Source organism: Gambusia affinis, linkage group LG02 (genome assembly GCF_019740435.1).
Source record: "Gambusia affinis linkage group LG02, SWU_Gaff_1.0, whole genome shotgun sequence".
In the NCBI taxonomy this organism is placed as follows: Eukaryota; Metazoa; Chordata; class Actinopteri; order Cyprinodontiformes; family Poeciliidae; genus Gambusia; species Gambusia affinis.
Window position 1 is genome coordinate 28,481,508 of NC_057869.1, and position 16,356 is coordinate 28,497,863.

Consider the following 16,356-nt stretch of genomic DNA (forward strand, 5'->3'; position numbering starts at 1 on the left):
GTCACCTGAACCTGCTGATGAACTTTTACATTTAATATGGATGACATAAAACTTTCAGATCAGTGAGAACAAAGTGAAGTTCTAGTACTTAGCACAGGCAATCAGAGAAAGGAATTGTGTAATTTCAAACATTGATGATAAACGTTTCATATTAGGTAAGAAAAAGAAAATCTGCTTCATATCTGAGAAATGTCGCATCAGAAATAATACGAGTAGGAACCAAATCCCCTAAAGAATATCACAGCTGTTTATTTTACTCAATACAAAACATTTACATTCATCACAAGAAGAATAGATACTGCCATACTTCCTGGTGTTCCCAAGAGGAGAACAACTCCATTATGTAAGGAAACAGAAATATCATAAAGAGGCAGTGTGTTAATGAATAAAAGAAGCCTAATTACACAGTCATTTGTAGTATGAAAATCTATTAAAGATTCCACAATGAATTAGCTTCTTTGATAAGTCAGACGGAAAACCAGGTGAAGAAAGGAAAAAATACATATAATGGAGAAAATATGGTGCTCGAAGCAACAGGATTTCTCTGAGCTTTCTCAGGTCTTGGCCCCTGGTAATGCCTGTAGCTTTCGCTATTGGATTCTTATAACCCTGCACTTGTACTCATATTGCCTGCGCTTGAAGCTTCGAGCTGCAGGCTGCACTTTTAATGCGGTTTTCTGTGTGCTTCTCTGCAAGACGACGATTACTTTAATTGCCGTGTTCTGTGGCTCTGCCCCAATAATTGGACATGAAATAAATATCGCCATTGATCTGCCTCAGAGCAGAGCTGGGCCCGATGCGTTACAGTGCTCTGCATAGACGAATAGAAAATCTGAGTGATAATGGATTGGGAACAAGGAAAGTAGGAAAGGTTGTTGCATTAGTGAGGGGAACACTGGAGGTCCTGCATAATGAACATGGCAACAGCAGACATTTTACATCGAGTGATTGCCTCCAACGCACATGCTGTCGCCAGGAGCAAGTTTAAAGTGCAGCAGTGGGATTGGTTAGGAATGATGTGAGAATCTATAGACCCACATCATTCTATAACAAAAAAATAGACCTTAAAATACTTCCATTGGTTTATAAATCGTTGAATGGCTTAGCACCAAAATGCATTAAAAGGACAGTATTGTGTAAAATCTTATTTCCTCATGTTATAAAGTTATTCCCTCATCAAAAGCATACATGAGTGTTGCCTTGACACTCTCATGAAGAGAAATCATTTAATCTCCTGCGGTAACTATTCAGCTGTGCAAAATGCCTCATGTGCGACTAGTCCATTCAGCTCCTTCAGACTAGCCAGCAGCAATTAGCAAACACCTGGTGGAACTGGGCATCATAAGAGCTACTTCTCAGTGAAAAGCTGGTAGAAAAAAATGATAATAATAAAAATAAAAAAAATTGACAAAGGATGCGACATTGTGAAGACTTCCTGAAGTCTGGGTGTCAGAAAGAGCAGCAGTTTTTAAAGCGACAGAGGACTAATTTATAAGTGTTAATTTAAAAAGTCAAATTTCTTTTGAGTCGTATTTGATATGTATAGCATTTTGATAACAAATGAAGGCAACATAGCTACTTAATTGTGCTATAAAATAGAACTACGTGCCTGGAAAATACATAATACTGCCCCTTATATATCTGCTCTTGTATCAATCTTCCAGACCTCTTAAGTCTTCTGGTTCTGTTCTGCTCTGCATCATCAGAACCAGAACCAGACATGGACAAGCAGTGTTCAGCTTCTTGCCACCTCAAATCTGGAACAAACTTTCAGAAAACAGTATAACTGCTGAAAAAACTCACCTGTTAATAGTTCCCTTTGATTCATAATAACTAGAACATTGATCAACATGTTTAATGTATATTTGCTTGATGATTATATTGATGGCATTAGACAAAATATAATGTGTATTGCTTGTTTCATAATTGGTTTCTTATGTTTTGATGGTGTAAGACACTTTAAAGTGGCTTGTTGCTTAAATGTGTTATACAAAGAAACTTGACTATAGGACTAGATATTCCACAAGACTCGTGACTCACCTCCGTCCTCACACTGACAAAGAACTTAATTTATTACTTGGGCCCAAAAATACCTCAGAATTCAATCACCATCAAGCCCAGCGTCTGATTAGAGTGTTTCCTAAGCAACAGACACATCTAAAACATCTTAGAGTTAGGTGTTATTCTGAAATATAGCTACATAGTTACATAAATCCTAAAACATCAGCAACAGCCAACTTTAGTGATTTACTAGTGAATATTTTCAGATTTAGGATTTGATTGTTATTACCACAGCATCAAACTAAAGGCCTCTTTTTTATATAACCATTAAAACCCAGAATTCTACACTTTAAACCTCAAACAAGTTGTGAACATAATAAACTCAGAACATTTTACATAAACAAAGCAAGTAACCAATTCATGCATGCATTACGCACAGAGCGCAGGGTTCACACTGTGTGTTTGTCCTTCTCCTCGTTGCTCTGTGCGTCCTGTGGCCTCTACGGGTGGCATCTTGATGAGCTTAGTTAATCAGCCAATCAGGCCTCTTAGACAGAATCCAGCCGGGATTGGCTGATTAGCCGTGAGTCTGCTGATTCAGTGAGAGGAGCGTGTTGGAGCGGAGCGATGCATACAGAGATCTTCATTTTGCAAACTCTTATTGCTGTGACTGTGGAGCAGGTCCCCCGCCTCCCCACCGATCGGTGTTAAAAGAGAGACAGATCTCCAGAAATAAAATCTGCTGTTGAGCCCAAATGAAAGACCTTTTTAACTTTTTCTTCCTCAAGTCTTCCTTCATTAGTTCACAATAAATTAAACCCATAAAGTGAAAATTGAAGGGGCAGTATTATGTAAAATCGACTTTTTTGAGCTTTACATCATGTAATAATGTTATTCCCTTGACAAAAACATACATTGAGTGTTGCTTTGATTTTTTTCATGCATGTTAGAGAAATCCTCAAATATCCATGGCAACCATTTAGCTGTGCAAAACATCTATGTGGTCCTAGCTCCGCCTTAGAGGATGAAGCTCCTCCTTCGAGCTGCAAGTTCCAAGTTTCTCAGCTTCAGCCTCACAGACCAGGCCCCACTTGCAATTCCACCCCTATACCTCCTTCAGACTAGCCATCAGCAATTAGCAAACACCTGGTGGGACTGTGCATCTGCTGAGCTCATTATGCGTTATGAAAGGGTTCACAGAGGAGAGATGTTGTGATGACTTCAGAAAGAGCAGGAGACCCAATTTCAAGATGTTAAATCAGGAAGAAAAATTTATTTTGAGTCATTATGGATATATACAGCATTTCTTTATAACCACTGAAGTTCATTCTGTTACTTGATTGTGCTATAAAATGGCACAATGTGCCTGGAAAACACATAATACTGCCCTTTTTATATAAAACCTAAGTGGTGACACTATTGTTCAATGTAACACAGTTTTACTTTTTCAAATTAAGAGGAATCACATAAATGAGGACAGAAAGACAGAGTCCTCCCTGTAATATTCTCATTAGTTTAGCATATTCTAACATGGTTTAATTTCACAAACCATTTCTGACTTAACATGAGTGTCTTGGTAAATTGGACTTGTGTTGTTTGTCGAGTTCAATGACTCCCACTAAAGAGCAATTACCTTCAATTTGCTGATAAAAAAAAATAAAGAATCCAATTACTGTTTTTAAATTCTATTGATATTATGTGCTGTAGAATAACAATAACCAGGCTTGGGATATTACTGTCTTTAGCAATTACGAAAGCCTGATTATTGTAAAAACAATTAACCCAGCACCTGGTAAAGTGGTGAAACTCCTAAAAGCCACATTAAACTCGTACAAAGCTACAGTGGCTCTGGTGGAGTCATATTGTTTTTAGGAGTTCAAATCAAGGCAAACTTGTTGTTTTTTTATCCAACTTGGGATCAAATAGTGGCTTGATGGAAGGTTTTTCTTCATAGCACAATTGAGATGTCACATATCATCAAAGTAAAGTTTTATGAAATGTCATTACTTTTGAAATGATTTGGTATGCTACAAATACAATTTGATCAAATTGAACAAGACAAGAAGACGGCCGGATATATGTGCATGTATAATATTGGACTTAGAGGAATATTTTTTTATATTATTTTCACTCTTTGCTCTGTAAGTCAATAAATGGAACAAAAAAAAAAAAGAAAGTCAATCATATTTTGACAGATCAGTGTTGGTAGCGTCTGAGAAAGAGCAATAGTAACCTAATGGTAGGATTTTATGTGAACAGCAATAAATCAATTAATCTCATGATAAATTAAAACGATATTAATCATTTCAATTTGCAGGATTTATCATTTCTCTTTCAAGCAAAAACTGGATGACAAAGGTCTTCAGTCTGGTGCTTTGCTCTCAACTATAGCCCCTTTTTTTCAGGACAATTTTGCCAACACTGTTGACACTTTGTAATTAATTTTATCTGCTGTTTCTGTTGCTTTGTTATTTTGGATATTTAAAATGTCTTCCAGTTCCAGTGTTAAAGATCAAAACATTTTTAAATCTACTGAACATTTGAGAATGTGTTCTTGCACTATTAAGCCGTTACCATTCTTGAAAATGATAAAGCCTATTTTTTTTTAAATCCACTTCGCTGTAACTCTAAACAGGTATGTCCTTGTCTTGTTTTTGAGATGTTTAGACAATAAACTTGAACATTCAATCAAGACAACAGTTTGTGAAGTTGTCCACTTTCTGTTTCTCTGGCTGAGATAAAGTTTTCTCTAAACCAATTTTGCTTTAAAATGACAAAACTTTCTTTTAAAGCATTTTGAGGTGTTTAGACAGTAAATAAAAGTGATCACTCAATCCAGATGCCACTTTTGTGAAGCAGTCTGACTTTGCTCACTGAGAAAAGGCAGGCTGTTTTTCTCACTTTTCAACATCTCCATTGAGACACCATGATTAGACATGTTCTGTCTAAAATCACTAAAAACTGTCTTTCTAAAGTCTTGTTGCTATGACTTGACAAGTAAGCGAGATACGTTTAAGAATTTGAAACTTATCACTCCGCTTTACTTTGGAAACATTTTCCCTTTTCCTGTGATTCTTAAAATCTCGCAAACTCAACTGTCCCAAACTATCTACAAATTAAATTCACTTGTTGGTTATTTGGGACAAAAAAGGCAAAGTTTCCAAAAATTAAGTTCAGCAGTACTGACTTGGCTCTTTGCAGATTGAATAAATACATGCATTTAAAGCACAAGCTAATGGAGCTGTCAGCCTCCACCACTCTGCAAGGATGCATATATAATTGAAGTATATAAATGTGTTTGTGTGTGGGAAGCTGGGCTTGCATAACCGCTGCAGGGACTCAGAGCTGTAAGTAAAATGTCATGTTGCTGGGAAATGGGAGATATGCTACCTGTGACATCTGAAGACACACAAAAAAAAGTATTAAAAACCCACAAAGAAGACTGGGAGAGACACCTACAGACACACGGTTCAAGGTAGATCTGGACCTTAAAAAGGCAGCTCACTAGAAGCAAAAGGCAACTCTTTCGCTGCAGAACGTAATCTATAATCACTTCATTATTGCACGCTGACTCCAGCTTTTGTGACGGTACTAAAATTGTCCCTCCATCACAACGACACTTGAAAATTCCTGCCATCACACCCACATGAACGTGTTCGCGACGAGGCGCCCGCACAAACACACAAACGCCCACCCCCGCACGGTGTGGATGATTTCAGCACATTATTTAAATGTCTGCGTGTGGATCTGCGAGTTCCTTTGTCATCAGGTTGTGATCCAGCCAATCATTGACAATCAGCCAGTCCTTTCAAGCTAACGGAATAATTGCAAGTGTGTCTATTTCTAATAGCAGGGTTTTGAAGCCCCCCACTGACACAACTCAAGTATTTCTAAAACAAACAGCTCCAAAGGTAAACTGAGGCACATGCTGCTGGGAAAATGGCTCCATGCGACACAAAGGTTCCACTCCACTTTAGGTCAAATGGAGACAAAAACTCCTTCAACAAGCTCTAGATCTCATTTCTACATCTGAAATCTGCAGCTTGTACTTGGAAAATTATTTGATTACATGGTAATTAAAAGTGAGCAATCATAGGAGAAATAAAGTGAACTTAAAGGATGCTTTTTCTAAGGCCTATTGGAATAAGAAATAAACCAGTAAATCACATGATAAATTAAAACAAGCTCAGTAATTTCCATTTGCATTATTTATCGTTTTTCTCTTTTCTACCAAAAACTAGATAACTAAAGTCTTCAGTCTGGTGCTTTGATCTCAATTAGTCCTTTTTCAATTAGCCCAGATGACTTTGTTTACAGAGACTCCATAATTCATTTTATTTGTTGTTTCTGTTGTTTTATTCATTTTGAACACTTAACATGTCTTCAAAATTCAGTTTTAAATGTTCATTAGACTTTAAAGTTTACCGATCTTTGAGAATATGTTCTTGCATTATTACACTATTATCATCACATTACCTGAAAATGGCCTCAAAACGACAATATTATCATAATCACAATAACCTCTGGGACTATTTATCAAAATTTGTGATTGTGACAACAGGTTTACTTTTGCTTCCACTCAGGCAGAGTCAGCATTGTACTCTGTATTCATTCAGGGTACTTCTTCCAAATGTTACTTCTGCTTAAGACCTTTCAAGCTGAACTAGATCAGTCTGGTAAATTATTTGGGACTTTGTAATTAAAAAAAAAAAAAAAAAAAGCAAAATCAAGTTATCTGATTCAGGTTTAATCTGAAGAGGAGGAGGAGAAGCGAGAAGAACAGAAGACAGAAGAGATGAGCAGGCCCTCAAATTATTCATAGCCTCTCTGCAGATTTGTTAAGGGGATTGGAGGCAATTTGAAGGCCTCAGTTGAGTGTTTGACTGGAGCGGCATTATGTCCCAGTATTCCATTATGCCGAGGTGCCGTACGGGGATGAAGACCGGCCGTCCTATTAGCCTCTGTATAAACAGATAGGGCGGCACTCGGAGGATTCTTAGCCGCAGCAGAGAGGGTGAACTCTGACTCTGGGAAGATAGATGGCAGCAGACATGAGTGTGCACCATCTGCTTGCTTTGACTCACTTTCACATCATTTTCCCCACTTGCCACTGCATCTTCTCTTTATTTGCATCCTCAAAAGGTGCTCTGATGCTTTCTGAGAGGCAAGCAGCGGACATTTGATGGTTTTTGCAAATGGACAAGAACACAAAAAGGGAAATGTGGTAACTGTGTCGCCTAACGAATATGGCACATAAGCACAGGAGGGTAAATAATCAGTGAGAATGTTGATTACAGCACCATCATAGTTGTGATTTAAGTATCTCAGACTGTAAGTTTGTTCTGAGATAACATACCATGCTTGTTGTGCATGTGGCATGTTGTTTAGTGTAGCTTCAGGACAGAAGGAAGGGAATCAGACTTCAATCACATTTAGCTGTTACTCAGGTTAAAGTTTCACAATACAATTGTCTATAAGGTCAAAGATGGGCTTTACATTTTTACAATCAGTTTTTGTTTGAGACAAGTCTAAACTATGTTTGTGTTTAATGCAAAACATTTCCATTAACTCATGTTTGCTGGTTTCACTTTGCCTGACTAGAAAAACTGTAGCTTTGAAAGTCTGTGAGAAAACGTAATCTTGTTATTTTTTGGGCCCATAAAAACAATAAATGTCACAATCTCTCTATAGATTTGCTGTTGACCCTTAAAGGATACATTTAAGGGTTTTTCAATAGCTGATTGATTTCTAAGAGTAAAAGGTCTCTAAAACATGGCAACAAAACAGAAACTGACAAAAAAGAACATTATGAGTTTAAAATACTGTGGATGTAAGCACAAAATAGGGTCTGTAACTTATTAGCTGAGGAAGAAAATCTGGTTTCCATTATGCTCAGCACAGTGTAACATTGCTGATACTACAACTGCAAAATAAAGAGCATCAAGAATAGTCGTTGCTATATTCATAACGTCGTTGGAGTAGAGCTGGACTCTCTGACAGTGGTGTCAGAAAGAAGGATCTTGTTCAAGATGCTGGCCGTCTTGGTCAATGAGTCTCATCCATGACGTGCTGGCCAGATACAGGAGTACCTTCAGCCAGAGAGTCGCCATCAGTTACATATATATCAATAAAACCAACTTTTTATTTATTACCCAAGATGGAGTAGCTTTCAACAAATAAGCAATTTCCCCCAATAAAGTAAATGTATCCTATTCATATGACAAAGGACAGTTTGGAGTGAACTAATGCTTGATTACTATGTTTTACAAGTTTTCAAGTAGGATTTTTTAGTCAAATGCAATATTTAGCCAGTAGGACAGGACAACAAAAGCTCACAATAGACACAAACGACAATAATGTTCAGAGTAAGAAGTACAGATTAGAAGGAGAGGAAAGAAGAAAACAGGTGTATACCACACCTGATATCGTCATGGTAAAGTTCATCAATATTATCACCTCCTCAAGATTTTCTAATATCGTGCAGCATTTGTTGATACAACACCAAGCATGTAGGGTTTAAAGTTAGATGCACATCTATTTGAAAGATGTTGTACCAATATCCGTCTATCGGTCTATGCAAATTCCAGATAATTGGCATTCAGTGCCTGTGTATAATCAAGACAGGCTATTGACTTGTTGAAGGCTGGCTCCAAAACCTCTCTCTCTGTCTTCTTAAAGTCATTAACCTTCACCTGAAATACCGTAAATATATCAGTGAAAAACATATTTGTAAATATCATCCGTTCCCATAAAGACATTGGACATAGTATGGACAAGAATACTGTCCCAAATTATCTGAAAACAGAAAATCTCTAATGTCTAAATTCAGACTACGACAAACTTCCAGGGAGAGACACTTGGATTCACATTCTCTCTCTCTCTTGCTAAGTTGGTCCTAATTGGATTCACAGTGAAGAGCACTTTTTAATGAATGTAGCAAATAACCTGGAATGACCTCAGAGCCAAGTCCACACTGGGGGGGTTTGATGATCACCTGTTATGTTCTTATTACAAATGGTAACATCAACTATCTACTTTACTACACTTATTAAAATCACCTGCTGGCTCCCTTGGAGCAAAGACCACTGACCAGTGATCTCCAGCCATCTGTATTCTATGTCTTTCTTCCCAGCTGGCTCAGCTCAGACGTTTGTCATCTGCTTCCAAATCTCATCAGCAGAGTGTGGCTGATCTATCGTCAGCTTCTCTTAAGGATATCTTTTTTCACATTTAGCTGTTTCAGTGGGAAAGGTCAGTGTTCCTCGTCTTATTTTTCAAACGGTTGTAAAGGTTTGCAGTCTCTTTATGGCTTTGACAATTGTACTGCAAATAAATGCTCAAAAAAGGAGAGTATAGTTCATGTCGGTGATCAAATGAAACCGTAAAACTTTTGCTCATGGTGACAAGTCCTTCAAGGTTGAAGATTTCCTTTATTTGAATGAATGTTTTCCTTGGCCTTCTGGCCCCAGTCTTCACATTGGCATCTATCTATTGATGGCAAGGTATGGGAAAACTTCCACATCCTCCAATGACTTTCCTTAAATCTGAGTGTTTTCAGCACAACTAATGTTGATACGTGTCTACTGTATTGTTGATCTCAGTACATTAGATCAGTACTTCTCAAATAGTGGGGCGAAGTGTCAGAGGGGGCACGAAGCAGAACTTTATAATGGTCTTTATTCATGTTAACTGATAAACAAGCCTCCGGTCACTAGGTGGCAGCAGTGTTCAAATTAATCAACAGTTTTATTTTCAAATACAAGAATACAGTCATAATACTACAAGGACCAAGTCCTATTAGCAGAATTGGTTAAATATTGTCAGAATGTATTAATTAGTTTTATTTTGTAACCAGGTTGCTGTGCATTGCAAATTTCTGCCCAGGTTCCTCTTGAAAAGGAGATTAGATCACAATGGGGTTTACCTGGTTAAATAAAAGGAAATATAAAAATAATAAATAAATAAAACACAAAGACGCAATATTGCCGGAAGAAAGTCGTTACATTAAAAAGCTTCATAGAGTGATATGTAACGCAAGTCTGGTTCTTTCTTTTAAATAAAAAGTTGTTTAAACAATCGTTTCAAAGTCCTGGGGCTGAAAATTTGCTTCCGATGTGCTAAAACATTTAGTACCTAGTCATTTGTTAAACCAATACCATCTATAACTTTACAAGACCCTTAGTATTCCACAATTTAGTACAGTATGGTGAAAAGTTATGAAATTTTTATTTTATTCTCGTCCAACTTTACTCGTATTTATAACACAAATGAAAAACTCAGAGTTTGGCCCTTTTACTCCATCATAAGCAAGTAACTGTAGTTTGCACAAAAAGGCCAGGAAATAGACAAACCCTACCTTTTTATTGTTAATGCAAAATGTTACGCACTTTTCATCTCTTCTCATCTGACAAGCTGAAATATAAGCAATATTCCTGCAAATCTTAAATGTTAAAAACTTTATACTTTGTCATGACAGAAAATAATTGAGAAACACTGCAGTAGATCCACATGTAAGTAGATACAATAAGCTCTATTTACTTGTTACAGCTTATTGTGTATTCATTGATAGGTGTGAGACATAACTCCAAGGTCATCCATGCTTTGAGTCCATGGAGTTCACTTGATCCCATTCTTCTTCTGGGCTGTTGATATCTTAACGAATCAGTCAATCACAAGACAAAAACCAGAAAAAGAGGTGCTCTACAATGTTCAAAAGTTTTCCAGATGAAATTCCTATCAAGTCAAAGACTAGAGTTCATCATATAAAAATCTAGCGTTATATGCTCAGGCAAATATCTTTGTCCATAAGTTTGGATTCTGTTCTTATGAAGTGAAACTGAACTTGTTTAGATCATATTGTACATCACTCTATACTGCATATTTGTGGTGCAATTATTTTAAAAAGCCAGTCTTCATAGATTGATGGTGGCTCATAATGATGCATTAAGACTTTTGTTAATTTTGCCCAGATGGTCCAGTGCCAGTGAACTTTGTATCTGCTCACATCAGCACTTTGATGGCTGTTTTAAAGAAGCTTATGTGTAAATTTGTTGTTTAAACAAGTCTACTAATAGAATTATCCTACTATTGACTAACGTTAAATATAGTGCAGTAAAATACTCATCTGTACTTTGGAGACATTGGTATGATTGCCTCCTGAATAGTTAGGAGCCTTTTTTTATTGTACTTTTTATTCTTTTATAGTATTTGCTTTCTTTTGTATGTAATTTGGACTTTGAGTCAGTAATAATAAAATCTATCTAACATATATATGCAAATCCAGTCAAAGTTTAGCTCAGCTACGATGTGCAGTGTTGCATTCAGGCCAACACACAAAAGTCAGTCTGCAGATTTGTTGCTAGTCGTCGTAGGTTCAGCTGCAGCCTGATCTTATAAAACACCTTTGCTGGTGCAAATAGATCAGAGTGTTGTGCCAACATCCCATTTGGATAAAAAAAAAAAAAAAAGAAGCCACACAAACGGATTAAGAAACAAGTAAGAAACAAGAAACACACAGTATGTACTTTGTCAATATTGTAAAGGAAGTCTATTTTTTTTTAAAAGTTGGGTGTATTTTGTTGAGTAGTTAAAGTGAGTTTTAAAGTGGTTGTAAAACACTGAGGATGTTTGGATAGTTGCAGAGATGGAGGAGAGCAGAAAAGAAAGTGACAGAAGCCAAAGAACTATGATAGCGCAGTGCGGTTTGGTGCAGAGCCTATACATCAGAACAGAATCACTGTGTGACTCCTTAATGAGTGAACTCATTTCTTTGTCTGCCGGTTTCTATTTTAGAACAACTCTTACCTAGATAAGTGAAACTAGAACTTGATAGAAAAAAAACTATATAGCTACTCATTTTTCAAGTAGCAGTATCTACTTCTTTAGTTTTGAGTTAAATTATCAGATTTTTGGGGGGATTTCCACTATAAAAAAAATTAATTCTGTACCCAAAATACCTTCTCCACTCAAAAATCAGCACCACTACTTTTTTTTTTTTTTTTTTTTTTTTTTACACAGACAAGTTACAAGAGCAATCTAAAGCAAAGAACATCAGGATAACATCTCCATGTGGGACCTGTAAAACACCTTCCTGCTCTGGCAGCAGCTCTCTGGTTTGTTCAGGCAGCGAGTTTAAAGAAGATCTGACAGCCAGCACTTCACTCGCTGTATTAGCCGTTGATATGTGTCGTGTTTTTTTGTGCATGCATTCCGTTGCCTCATTTGCCGACACAAGAAGACAAGCCATTAGGTGCATGTTTGCCTTTGTCTGGGGTAAAAAGAAAAAGAAAAACAGTACTTTTTTTTTCAAAGAAGAAGTGTATTATCATAAAACAAGACGAGAGTAGGAACAGAAAGCCCAACTGAAACGCAGGAAAAGAGAAACGGAGGTATAGAAAATGATGTGAAGTGATAGGAAGGCGCGAGGCACAGAGCCAATCCTTTACTTCATGTCTCTACTGCCCCTGAGAGGCTTATTTGTTAGCCTGTTACCCAGCAAACAAGCTGTGACTCCTATTCTGCCTAGGCTGTCAGAGGGATAGAGTAAATGCCACAGCAGCAACACACACACACACACACACACACACACACGTGTGGTTCATCCCTGCAGGGCGGTTTCAAAAATGAGCTCAAGGAAGGCCATCCAGCCAAATGATCAAATTGCTTTATTTATGGGTCTGCAGGAAGGATGTCTACTTTGTGTTTGAGATGGACTTTGAATGAATTTGACAATAATGAAGCAAAATAAGATGTCTTAAACCACAGCGTGTGTGTGCGTTCGGTTGCTCTTGTATATATTTGTTCATAGTTAAGCTAAAAGACATCCTGCAGCTCATCAGTCAAGACCTCAGTGTTTATCTGCATCGATTTGTTCCCTCCGTCTTTAACCCCTCGACGGGGTCATCCCTCAGCTGGACGGGGGGGAGCCTTTGGCATTCTGAGGGAAATGTCACAGCTGTCAGCTGAGAAACAGATACATCCAACTGAAACCAGGGTTCCCTCACCGGCAGACCTGGCCTGATGACATGCAAAGAGTCCCAACAATCAATGACTGCTGCCTGTTGTTCTAGCCAAAGGAAAGCAGTGTCTTGCAAACATGTTCAAACTCTTTGAAAGAACAATGAATGCTGTCATCCAAAAATGGAATGGGTGATACGCCTGTACAAACTTGCCAAGAGATAATAGGTAAAGGGAAGAATCCAGAGAAAAAACAAAGAGACCAATTGTAACTCTGGAGGAGCTGCATAGATCCAGAGCTCAGCTGGATCCTGTTGGTAGGGTAACTAATAGTCGTAAACGCTAAAGCTGAGCTGATGGAGGAGGCAGAAGAAGAAAGCCAAACATGATTTGGCTTATAGTCAGGCATTTTCTTGTGTTAGAATGGTTCAGTCAAAGTCCTGAGCTAAAACTAATTAATAATCAGTGGCAAAAGTTGAAAAATGTATACTTATACAAGCTCTCAACCTTAGCCTAACTGAACTTAAGCCATTTTGACAAAAACAAATAAAAATCTCAGTCTCTACAAAATATAAACTAAGGGAAGCTGAAAACAAATTCATTGTACACTTTTCAATCTTTATGTGGAAAATAGAATTTGCATCCTTTCTCTTCACTATTTTCTTCAAATGTGTGTTTATCTAATTCATAAATCCTCAGCAGAACAGAAGGCGATTTGTGGTTAAAAAGTGGCATAATGTGGATCATTCTCAGGGGCAACATTACTTTAGAACAATTACCAAAAATCATCCGTTCACCCAAAACACATTACTCAAACCATTTACCACACACACGCCCACATGCACACACAGTTTTGTGTATGTTTCTCCTTTCCCAGACAGAGTTATAGCTGTTCAGTTTGCAGACTGACCCTCGAGACACCTGTCACACCAAGAGTAACGTCTTTAGATGACTAGGCTTTCAATCATGATTGTGACCTCCACGGCCCTGTGATGTGAATTAGAAACACAGAACAAAATCCAAAAAAACAGATCCTTTTTTTTAGACAGGAGCGCAAGATTATTACAGTGAAAACATTACTGGATTATTTTCACTGAACCAGTCAACTTTTTCACTTTGATTTATTGTTGGCAATATGAATAATTTCCATGATTTAGATTTTAAAACCCTAGAAATTAAAACAAGTGTGCTGTTTTTTTTCTCTCAAATAACTATTGAACAACTAATACTTTCTAAATACAGTCTAAGCTTTAGCCACTTATAAGACATCCGGACGTTATTGCTTAATGAATTTCAGTGAACTGGTTAAAAAATGTTTTATTTAAAATATTAATGGAAGGATTAAATTTCTAAAAGGAAACTAAAAAGTATTCATCCTTTTTCTAAACCTGGTTTATTTACAGGATCACGAAGTGGCAAACGTCCATCATCTGCAGTCAATCTGTAAAATAAAGGGTACATCCTGAACAGATCGTAAGACACAAGGCAACAAAGAGACACAACACACTCAGCCATGACGGTTTGTACTCAAATTGAGCTAATTTGCCAGTTAGCCAAATATGGTTAATTTTTGGCCTAAATGAAATCTCCACATAGAAAAGCCATAAGTGGGATTTGGACTTTGGTCCCTCTTGCTGTGTTGTAAAAGTACAAACAACTGTGGTCCAACACAACTAAAAAAAAAATTATCAAAACCAAAAATATTTAGAAGTTTACATACTGTGACAGGCTAAAGGTGAATTTTTTATATTTGCTGTAAAGTTTGGCACTTTAACAGAATGGGTCTGAGAACAAAGTCACCAGCTAATAAACAGTCTTAAGAAAGCTTCAGAAGGTTGCACTTAAAAAACATAGATCAATGAAGCATATTCAGCATGATAAATAATTATAGAGAAATCCCAAACATTTTATTTAGATTTTAAAACCTTCCCAGTATGGACACTATTTAAATTCTGCAGCTCAAAGCATCAAACCAGTCAGCCAACTGTTTCTTCATCAGCTCTGACCACTGATCAGCAGGTCAAAGACAAAAAAAAAAAAAAAAAAAGATTTTTTCTCCAGTTCAGAAAAGCTATAAATCTATAAAATCATTTTATTACAAGCATTTGTGTGTGTTAGGAGGAGCAGGCCAGAGCTAAGAACTGAGAACTGCTAATTCAGATCATCCCTACTTGATACTGTGGTACAACAATAAAGAATGAATGCTGTTAAACAGATACACTACACATTACACCCCTACACACAGATATACATCAATGCAAACATAATTATATAAGCTTGAATAGATATAACAGCCCAACTAATCCCACACAAGCTTGAGCAACACCATTATCAAACTGTCCCCAACACCATGATGCTGGTTTTGATATGCACACCCACCACACACACAGACTGATAAAATACTGAATCGAGGCCAAGAACAAAGTGTTGAGCTCCGCAGAATAAATCCGTCTCTAAGCCAATATGTTGCCCTACTCCACATTGTGTCTTCCAACCCGATCCATCAAAACGGCTCATTCACAAACATGGAAAAACACACACGCACAGAATGGAGCAATGCTATTCCCGGAAGAGCTAATCTTCTAAAACCATTACAGGGAACAACGTAGGTGCAGTAGCTATAGGGAGGATTATGTCCAAAACACACGCACAGACACACACGCACACATTAGCTAGCCTATTTTGCTCATGACACTTCCTATATGCTGAACACGTCTGCGTAAACAGAAACTCCTCTCAGAAGCTACGGTAACAAGTTCATATCCGCTCATTTCATAGACAGGAATGTGGTGTGGATTCACAAGTCTGAGCACCTTAAGTATCGTTGACTATCACCATCAAAAGCAGTGTCCATTATAACAGTACAAAGCCATGATGGTTCACTCATTTTGGTAAAACTATAATGACCGTGCATACAGTGCATCATTCAAGAAAATATCTCTAAAACAACAAAATTGTAAATGAAATGCAAGTAACTTACTAATTATTATAAAAGAAAAGCAAAAATCCACCCAAGTTGTCAAATGTTAATACACAGTTTTAATGCTCAGCCTCAGATATTTTAGCCTGCCACATATTGCAGCCACATTCTCACCAGTGTAAGAATATGGATGGCTACTGAGTCCTGGAGCCTTTATGGGAAGTCAACCTCAGATTAGTTGGAGTTCAGGGGAAACTCCATTTCCTTGCCCATAAGCTAAGGAAGTGGTAGGAATCACCTGGTATAATGAATGAATAAATCTTGATTGCATCAGTTATCAGTGAAATTCACATGGTGTTTCCTAATGACATCACTCAACGAGAGCATTTACAGGATGTTTAAAACTGGGCCGAGCTCTGAACCTTGTGGAACACCATAGGAGACTATGACATTATAATGAATATATTCTACTATTTTAG

General features: G+C 37.3%; 1 protein-coding gene across 3 annotated transcripts in view; it reads right to left on the minus strand.

The window, feature by feature from the left end:
• The window catches only part of itfg1 (integrin alpha FG-GAP repeat containing 1), a 169,208-nt gene that overhangs the window by 142,962 nt on the left and 9,890 nt on the right, over window positions 1-16,356 (minus strand). The window lies entirely within an intron of this gene.